The sequence below is a fragment of the Nelumbo nucifera genome, chromosome 5 (assembly GCF_055504915.1).
Source record: "Nelumbo nucifera cultivar China Antique chromosome 5, China Antique-T2T, whole genome shotgun sequence".
NCBI lineage: Eukaryota > Viridiplantae > Streptophyta > Magnoliopsida > Proteales > Nelumbonaceae > Nelumbo > Nelumbo nucifera.
In genome coordinates this window covers 17200399-17210557 of record NC_142653.1, presented here as the reverse complement: position 1 = coordinate 17210557, position 10159 = coordinate 17200399, and positions in this window count along the sequence as shown.

The window sequence follows — 10159 nt, the reverse complement described above, 5'->3', positions numbered from 1 at the left end:
CACCCAAAAAGGGAAAAGACCCACTCCCAAACTAATTTAGCAACCGAACAAGTAACCATAAGGTGGTAATCAATTTTCCCATCAGCTTTACAGATACTGCATCTATTAAGAAGTAAAGAAGAGTTGGGTCTCTTCTTCTGAAGTAGGTTATTTGTGTTAATTCTTTTCAGAAAAATTTCCTAGCAAAAACTACCAACCCGAGGAGGAATGAGTTTACTCCAAATTTCTTTAACCGGGAAAGACAATACAATGGGATCAGAAGGCTGAGTTAAAGTCTCAAAAAATGAGGCACAAGAGAAAACACCTGAAGAGGAGGGAACCCAAAATCTGGTGTCCTCCTTATTGGATCCAAGAACACATTTTCAAGGATTGCTAACAAAGACAAAAGGTGGTCCAAGTCTGCATCCCTAATTGCCCTTTCCAGACCTAAGTTCCACCCACCCTGAAGGAGAGTTTGAGGGGCTTAATAAGGAAGAAATGAGTTCATTTTTCAAATCAGAAAGAGCAAAGAGGGAAATTGGTCCACCAGAGGTGAATCCCCGACCCAAAGTTGTTCTCAAAATTTTATTTTATTTTCGGAGTTAAGACCATACCTGATACAAGGGAAAAAAACTAGAAGCAAATTGTGTATGGCTGACTAAGGAAAGGCGGCTGTAGTCCTTGCCAAGATTCCAGGTTCCCAACCATTGTTTTCCAACCCATGTATGCTAGTCACAATCTTTGTCCACAACTTGTCTCTTTCCAACGGAAATCTCCATAACAATTTCCCTAACAAAGCCCTGTTCCTCTTCCTAACATTCTCAATCCCTAGATCTCCTAGATTTTTACCTCTAGTAACCACCTCCCAACTCACCATATGGTCCTGCTTCTCCTCTCCAGGCTTCCACAAGAAATCCCTCATAAGCTTTTCCAAAGTGTTAGAGACCTTTGTGGGGATCTTAAACACTGATAGGAAATACATAGGAAGATTAGCTAGGGTTGATCTAATCAAAGTGATTCTCCCCCTCATGGAAAAATAAATTTTCCTTAAAGAAGCAAGCCTTTTCCCAAATCTCTCTACTATCGGGTTCCAAAAGCTAACCTTTTTAGGGTTATCCCCCAAGGGAAGGCCTAGGTAAGCCATCGGCCAATCCGAGATTGCACACCTTAACACATCTGCGTACTCTCTAAGCTCCCTCTCCTCCAAATTCACACCCGCCAAACTACTCTTATCCAAATTCATCTTGAGATTAGATACCCGCTCAAAGAGTTGTATTGCCAATTTTAGGTTCCAGATGAGTAAGAGGTATCTCCTCCCTTCCTACTCTCCATCCTTTTATTAAATTCCTTGAATCCGCTCTCTGAATCAATCTCACAATAACATTAGCAATCAAAGTGAAGAGGAAAGGGGATAGTGGATTACCTTGTCTTATTCCTCTCGAGGCGGGGAAGAAATCCACCACAGTTCCATTCAGCAAGATAGAGTAGTGGCAGATTCTAATACAACCCCAAATCCACTTACACTAACTGTCTCCAAAGCCAAAACTTTTCAACACCTCCAACAAAAAAGACCAATCAACAATGTCATAAGCCTTCTCTAAATCCAATTTACACACCACTCTCTTTTTCTTAGACCTCTTAAAGCTCTCCAGACTCTCATTAGCAATCAAGATTTGATCAATAATTTGTCTTTCCATCACAAAAGCACATTGGTTAGGTGCAATTATGGAAGGAAGAACCTTCTTTAATCATAGAGACAACACTTTTGTGATTATCTTGTACAAATTGTTCACCAAATTAATAGGTTTAAAGTCTCTTGGTTGTGATGCCTCTTTCTTCTTAGGAACCAGAGCAATGAAAGTGGAGTTCAAGCCCGGGTTGATTATTCCCCTTCTGTGAAACTCTTAAAAAACTGACCCAATATCTTTCTCTATAATACTTCAACAATCTTGATAAAAAGCCATTGTGAATCCGTTCGGACCTGAAGCTTTTGTTCTATCCATTGAAAATGCTGATTCCTTTATCTCCTCCAATTCAAATCTCCTTTCTAACCATTCTCTTTTTTTTTTTTTTTTGGACTTAGAATCGGCCAATCCAAACCCTCCAACCAAATCCTTTCATTTAAACGTCTTCTAAAAATAGATTTGAAGTGGCTAACGAAGGCTTCTGCTATTTCTATCGGGTGGGAAATGACTGTTCCTTCAACTTCCAATTTTGAAGTGAAATTCTTCTTTTTTCTACCATTTGCCACTGAGTGAAAGAACCCGATGTTTTTATCCCCTTCCTTAATCAACAGATCCTCCAATCGCTTCCTTAATCTCCATCTCCTTTCTCTATCTTCTTCTCCAACAAGACCCCTTTCTTCCTTCATATCCAACTCTTCTATCTGCTCTACCAACACTTGTTTCATTTTCTCTACTCTCCCAAATTCTAACCTGTTCCACTCCTTTATTTGGGATTTTAAGAACTGAAGTTTTTTATGAAACCTCATTCATTCCCACTGTATTGGTGGATTATAATGCTGCCACCATTCCTTGACTTTCTCAATGAATCCTAGGTGGATCAACCACATGTTTTCAAACCTAAACGGGGCAGGACCATTGCCTCTCAATTCCTCCTTATACATTTCAATAGGCCAGTGGCCTGAGGTAAGCATTGGAAGCACCCTAGATGTTAAGTTACCCCAATGTTCCCCCCAATCTGTTGAAAAGAGAAACCTGTTCAGCTTAGATCAAATTGGGCTTGATTGGAGGTTGGAGCAGATAAGGTATTGTTAAGCATTTGAAGTTCTTTGAGCTCAAGCGTATCCACAAACTGATTGAAGCTCCTCATACTTGTTGTCACTCTCTGTCTAGGGTTGTTGGTTTCTTCTATGAATCTCACTACATTAAAATCTCCTCCTAAACACCACGGTCATTCCCAAAGGCCCCTAATATCACTCAACTCTTCCCATAGTTTCTTTCTCTGCCTATAGTCATTGGGGCCATAAACATTTGTTAGTACCCATTTGAAACCATCTTCCACCTGCTTGAACTTCAAAGAAACAGAATGATCACCTATCAACTCCTCCAATCTTATAAGCACGTCTTCTTTCCACAAGGTTACAATACAACCTAAGGATCCCCACGACGGAGCAGCCACCCACTTAATCCCCTTAGCTCTCCAGACTTCTTGCCCATTTACAATCAAAATCCATTCTTTTGGATTCTTGAAGTAATACTACATCCAGATTGAACTTCTTAATCATATCTTTGATTGTTGTTCTCTTTCTAGCACTACCTAGCCCCCTCACATTCCAACTTAGGATTCTCACTATAATTTTGCAAGAATCTGCCCTATCACCACCAAAATCTATTTGAGCCCTTTCCTTCTGTCCCCTCTGGCCCCAAACTTCTTATCCCCCTCAATATCTCTTTTTAATCTCTCAACCTTGCTCAATTTTCTTTTCTTGACCTTTCCATCCTCATTTTTTTTGTAGAAATGCTTTTAAATCATTTGGGTTTTTCAGTTTACACCCCAGCTTTCTCACAAATTCTGTCACTGAATCTTCCCTACAAATCTCCTTTTTTGTCTAGCTTTCCAAGTTCTCCTCATTCCTTTTCCCTTTCACTCCACTAGGCACTCTTTTTGTCCCATTTATACCCTCCTTTTGCAGTTCATTCCTCTCCACTTCACCCATTATCCTCTCAATTATCCCCCATATCCTTTTATCCGTACCATGCATTCCCACTACTGTCTCCCCCTCCTCCCCTTGTAATCTCATTGTGGCTTCCCGTCCATGGGCCTTGAAAAGGAATCTAGAATAATGGACACAGAATACTCATCGGTAACAAAAACTGAATTGACAGAGTTGTCAGATTTACCTAGTTTCAACTGAGGGTTGTAGGAAAGGGGCAGAGGAGGGTGGATGGTTTTCAAACCCTGTAAAGAACAACTGGAGCTTTCTGTCTCATCGGGTTGGAGGGAAATATTCCCCATCACATGGTTTACACAAATGCCTTTTTCTTTACCCGGTTGTTCACCTCTCTGTGATGTACCCTTGTTCAGATCTGGGTTAGCGTAATCAAACACCTTAATGGCTATTTGCAAGGGGCTAAACCTTGGTAAAGGCTTGTTCGAAATTGAGCTTTGGTCTACACTGTTTAAGTTTACCGGAGTCTCCAAATCTGTCTTTTGTACGCCCATCGGATTTTCAAGAAAGATCTGCTCTAGATTTAACTCCTCTCTGATCTGTCCAGCCTGGGGACCTTCTTCTGCCTAGCCATCGAAACTTGCACAGTCTTCTGAACTCCCCCTCTTCATCACTCTCCGTGGCGCAACTTATCCATCCTTTGTCTTCTTCCTCTATCTCTTCTAATTTACCCCTACAGTAACGTGGGTTTGGGCGATCATCAACACTGGAAATCTGCTCGCCACAGTCCGGGCGAATGTTCCAGCTTAGGGGACGCTTTCCTCCACCTGTTCGCGTTTTCTGATAGCCATGAGAATCACACTGATCAGCCTCCTCTTTTCTGGAAGAAGATTGGCGGACATTTCCGTCTACAAACATTTTAAGTCATCACGTGGCCCACTAACGGTGGTGAATGGACCAAAAATTGGTTCGGCCATTCTAACATCCGGTTCAGAAGTGGTGACCCTGTTAAGACGCACCGAGTTGCAAACTCTTTTGGCCACATCAGCATAGGAATGGCCACCTAAAACTCTTGAATTTAATTAAAAAAAAATTGAATTAATTGATTTTAAAGGAAGGCTTGGAGAGGTGGAAAAACCCTGTGACTGTTCATTTTCTCCGTTTACTCTATCACGCGTAGCAGGTTGCTTCTCTAATCCTTGGGTGCCATGTGTGCTCCAGCCAACTGCCACACCATCATCCCCTACCTCTGGTCGTCTCTCCCAAAGAGATGCCTCAACTTCCGTCGCCAGCCAAACCTTATACCAGGCTCCCTCTGAAAGAATTTCGAGAGCACGAGGCAAGTTCTCAGGCTTCAGCCCTGCAATTCTAATCTCCGCTGCACGCAAACTTCTCAACTTCAGCTCTAGAAGGACACCCCCTAGGGCTCTAACGATTCCTCCTAAGGTCTGTTCATTCCAAAGATTAAAAGGTAGTATGAGGAGTTTGATCCAGAAGTTGCAGTCCTTTAGCACAACTTCGTTGCATAACGGAACCCAGTTTTGTATTTGTATCAGTCCTCCATCTACTTGGACTGTATTGAAACTCAGTTTTTCATCACCTGTATCGAGGATGGCTTTCTTCTCATCAAAAGGCAGAACTACTGCATCACCTTCTAAGCCCAGCATTTTAGCAACTGCGTCTAAAACTTTCGTCCAATCCCTTGCAGCCCTATCAGCATTAACACCATTATGTGTTCCCATTTGCCTCTCCCTTCTTCAAGTGCCAACTTTCGGATTCCAAATGAACTTGCTATCATAGTCCGAATGAACTTGTTGGGTATTAAATGGTGTTATTAACAAAAGCTAATAAATGCGGTTGGTAAATTATCAAAAATTAATAAATATTATTATTAATTAATTCATCATTTACTTTTTAAAGTATTTTGGATAATTACTGCTATATTCATGCTAATAACATTTTATAGAAATTGAAACCTCTTTAAATAATTTCTATAAAATAGAGAATTATATTTAGCAATTATCAAAATTATAAAATTTTAGTTATTGCTATTATTATAGTTAATAACCAAATGCAGATGAGGGAATAAAATATTATACGTTGGAAAATGAAATTATTAATTAATTTAAATTGTAAAATAAAAGATAAATTAGTGTAATTTTGTTAGTAAATTACTTAATAAAAATAAATATTTAAAATATTTTTTAATAAATCTCCATAATTACACAAACGTAATACATTTTTCAAAAATTTTTGCAAAACTACATTTTTGTAAACTAACATTTTGGAAATTAAAAGATATAATATTGTACTTTTGGAAAAATTTTGAAAATTTATTTAAAATGTATTAAATAATTATTTGAATATTTTGGAAATTTTAGGAAAATTTATTACATTTGATAGATTTTGAGTAACTATTGAAAAATTATGTAATTTTTATTGTAAACTATTAAAGGTAAATGAGTGTGGAAAAGGGAAAATTGTAATTTGAACCAATAATTACACAAATTATTAAGATAAATTAGTATAACATTGGAAAAATGAAATTATTGATTAGTTTATATTAAAAAATATAAGTTTAATTAATGTAATTATGTAAGCAAAGCATTTGAAAAATAGGGTAATTGTCCAAAACTCACCAAGACTTTTCAACATTTCTCTTAAACCCACCATAACTTTTCAAAATGTCTAAAACTCACCATGCCACTAACTTAACCTTAAACAAACTAACGGTTGTTAATATATTACCATTTTACCCTTTAAATAAATAACAAATAATACAATACCCGTATGAGAAAGCATCTACCCTGTCTTTGGGCAGGTACAGTGACCTTCCATCCACCGAGAAATCAATGATCGATCGTGTCTGCCCAATAGAGATTATAACTGGATCTCTCATCAAATCCAATCAGATTGGGCAACAGAAATCCTTCGAAATTGTAAGGAAGTTCTCCCCAATTTCCTGATAAATAAGACCCTTCCATGCCTTCTTTTGATTCCGAGAACTAAGGGTGGATTCGAGCTGAGCCGAGCCGAATAGTACCAGGCTCGAGCTCGATTCGAGCCAGAACCTTAAGCTCGAGCTTGGCTCGAGTCAAGAGTTCATAAGCTCGAGCTCGGATCGTTTTATATTTTATTATATATATATATATATATATATTCGAGCCAACTCGCAAGCCTCACGAGCCGAGCTTGAGCAGCTCGTGAAAAGCTCGGCTCGTTGCCACCCTACCCAGAACTCATTTCTTCTTCTTCCACATATCCAAAAAGCAAGAATCTGCAATATCTAGTGAGCGCAAGAAAGCCATTGAGTACTGGTACAATTGGCTCAACATCCCCTTCGTTATTGTAGATGCGCGCTCCTCTAGAAACTCAATCTCATTAGCAACGACAGAGAGCATTTGAACTAGCATGATGTCGCTGAGCTGGACCGGAGCCAAGAAAGCCTTTGAGGACGGTGTTCTTCTTCTTCGCAAAGAGGAGAAAATAGCAGTTGATGCCATACAAGTTAAGGATTCAAAACCCTCGCTTCCTCTTTCTCTCCTCCAAACGAAATGAGAAATCAGCCTCAACCAAACATTTTCCCAACCTCCTCTCCTCCTTGATGTGTACGATCTCTTCTGAAATCTGAATCCTCATGCAATAAGGCTATGTTTTATCTGATTTTATAACTTGGTATTGCCATGTTCTTTTATTTGGTTCACTCTTCGTTTTTGTCCATTTTCTTTCATTCTGCTCTGGCATGGCGTCAGACGGAGATTGAATGGGAGAATTGATAATTAAACAACTAATCCTCTAAACAAATTAATTGATAATTGCTGGGAATTGGAGTGATTGAGTAGATTGAATGCACAGATGATAGATTAGAACCCACGCGGATGGTACAATGAATCTTTCTCTAATTCCTTTGTCTTACTTAAGAGGAGGGTCCATCCTTTGCATAGTTTATGTAACGATGGTTGATAAAAAACGTACGAAACTCATCCTGTTCGTTTGCTCTTAAGACTGTATCATTCATTGAACTACTCTCTGCCTCTCTCTCTCTCACCAGACTGAGAAACAGAGTTATTGAATAGCAGACGAATACGTTAACGACCATTATTTTTGTTTTCTTAATGCTGGAGTTGGACTACAAATGACTCCATCATTTTCGCTTACCCACCACCCACCTTGCCATATTCTCTCATTTCCGCTTCTCCATTGCGTTAATGGCAACCATTACGCCTATACATGTCATCTGCCCTACTACTTGCCCCTCATCTCTCCCTACTTTGCACCCGAAACTATTCCATTCTTTTCTGATTCGCTGCTGTGAGGACACCCTCTGACGGTCCAGAGCAGCCCAAGTTGCTTCCTTTAATGGGTTGGCTGGTTACCCCGACAAGACTGATATGCTAACCCTAACACCTTCACCCTCGACGTATCATTCTAGTCCGGCATGGGCAAAGCCAAGGCAACGTCGACGAAAGTGTTTTTGGTCGGATTCCTGACCCCAAGATCGTACTTACCCAGAAGGGCATGCAGGAAGTTCTGAGCGACAGAGGAAGAGTGAAGATCGGTAGAGAGAGACCCTAAATGAGCATTTTTTTTCTCTAATTTGCCAGGGCCAATTTGGTCATGCAAACTGTATTTATGCTACGTGGACAACTTCTGTTGGTGAATATTAACGGTGCTTTAATAGAAGGTGAGTTTTGGAAAGAAAAACTCACTAACATGTGAGTTTTAGACCTTTTAAAAAGTTATGGTGGGTTTAAGAGAAATGCTGAAAAGTCAGTGAATTTTGGACAATTACCCTAAAAAATAAGTGATGAAGGGTGATTTGGCACAACCTAGCAAGAAGGGGACATGTAGGCACGATCTGATCGATGGATGACAACTTAGCCAGGCAAGCCTAGTTCACAACATTCGGAGTTCGAGTATTCAGCCACCTCAGCCCAAAATCTGCCTCGGTGTAGAGGCACCTCGACACCCAATCCAGTTCAAGATTAAAGAATCGAAGTTTCAGCTCGGAGTTAATGAAACTCCAAAGGCCTCCCCAACAGATCCTGAATCTCTTGAGGTCACGATGAGCCAACATATCCCAAATTTTGCAAGATCACGTTAAGAACTCATCCCGGTTCCGCCTGAATCGGAGGTAGATGATAAACCTTATCAACATACTGCTCTCCTTAAAAAATGGAACCAACTTATCTCCATAGCCCGGAGATCCCGGAGCTCTTTCATAAGGCCTACGACTACTCTAGTATATAAAGACTTGAAATCTCAAGGCAAAGGTACGCATGATAATTCTACTCACTAGCACTCAAGCTCTCAAGCATTCAACTCACATTCACAGTATAATTACTGACTTAAGCATCGGAGCGACCTCGTCGGGTTAGCTACCCTAGGTTCTCTGATCCACTATTTTGTAGATCGGTCCAGCTCGCCGCCCATTTGAGGTTCGGGTTGCTCTCCAGCTAGGAGTAGCTAGATCGCACACCATCAATAAGTTATTTAATAACAATCTAAAAATAAATTTAAATAAAATTTCAAAATTACACAAATGTAATAGATTTTCCATAGTTTTCATAAACTTACATTTTTGAAAATTAAAGATAATTTAGTGTACTTTTAGAAATTTACCATGTGGCCGATACTAGTATATCTTTTTGATCTTTTTTGTCATCAAATTGAATATTAGGTTGACAAGAAGTGGGTGCCTTGGCTTGAACCTGCCCGACATTGGGGATGGGGCAATGAAAATTTGAGGATTCCCTATCCTTGATGAGGAATGGGTGCCTTGTCTTGAACTCACTTGACACTAAGGACAAGGTGAGGAAATTCAAGGATTCCCCATCCCTAATAGGGAGTGGGAACCTTGCCCTGAACCCACTTGACACTAGGAATGGGGTAGGGATGGAGTGCCCTAAACCCGCCTTGTTGCCATTCCTATATAATTGTTAATTATTAGTGAAATTAATAAAAATGTTAGTTTTTGTAATTATTTTTATTTATTTAAAGTCAATCAAAATTTCATTTAAAAATAATAACAATTATTAAAATTACTAAAAATGATTAATAAAATTAAATTTATTAAAAATATTTGTTCATATTAAGTTAACAATAATTATTTTCTATAAATCAACATTAAATAAAAAATAAAATTATTAAAATTTTAAATTTTAACAATAGATTTAAATATTTTTAGTTAATTAATAGCAAATTTTGATTATTAATTTATCAAACAATTAATAGTAAATAAAATGATTCAATTTTTCAGATTTTTCCTTGCATCGAAGGGTCTTCGCTAGTACCTAATAACCAATAACAATTAGTATATTATTGAAACTTATAATTGAGTTAAAACTCTCTAATAGTGGAGCACCCTCCCTAGCACCTCTGTACTACAAGTATTGGGTAGCCCTAGTTCTTCTGTACCATAAGGCATAGGTACAACTGTACCTAGCTTATGTGAGACCGCAAACTGCAGTTGTTTTCAAACTGAACCATTCCATAATACCATGGTTTTCAAAATCAAATCGGACCAGAAAACTGGGAACCAGTTAGGTG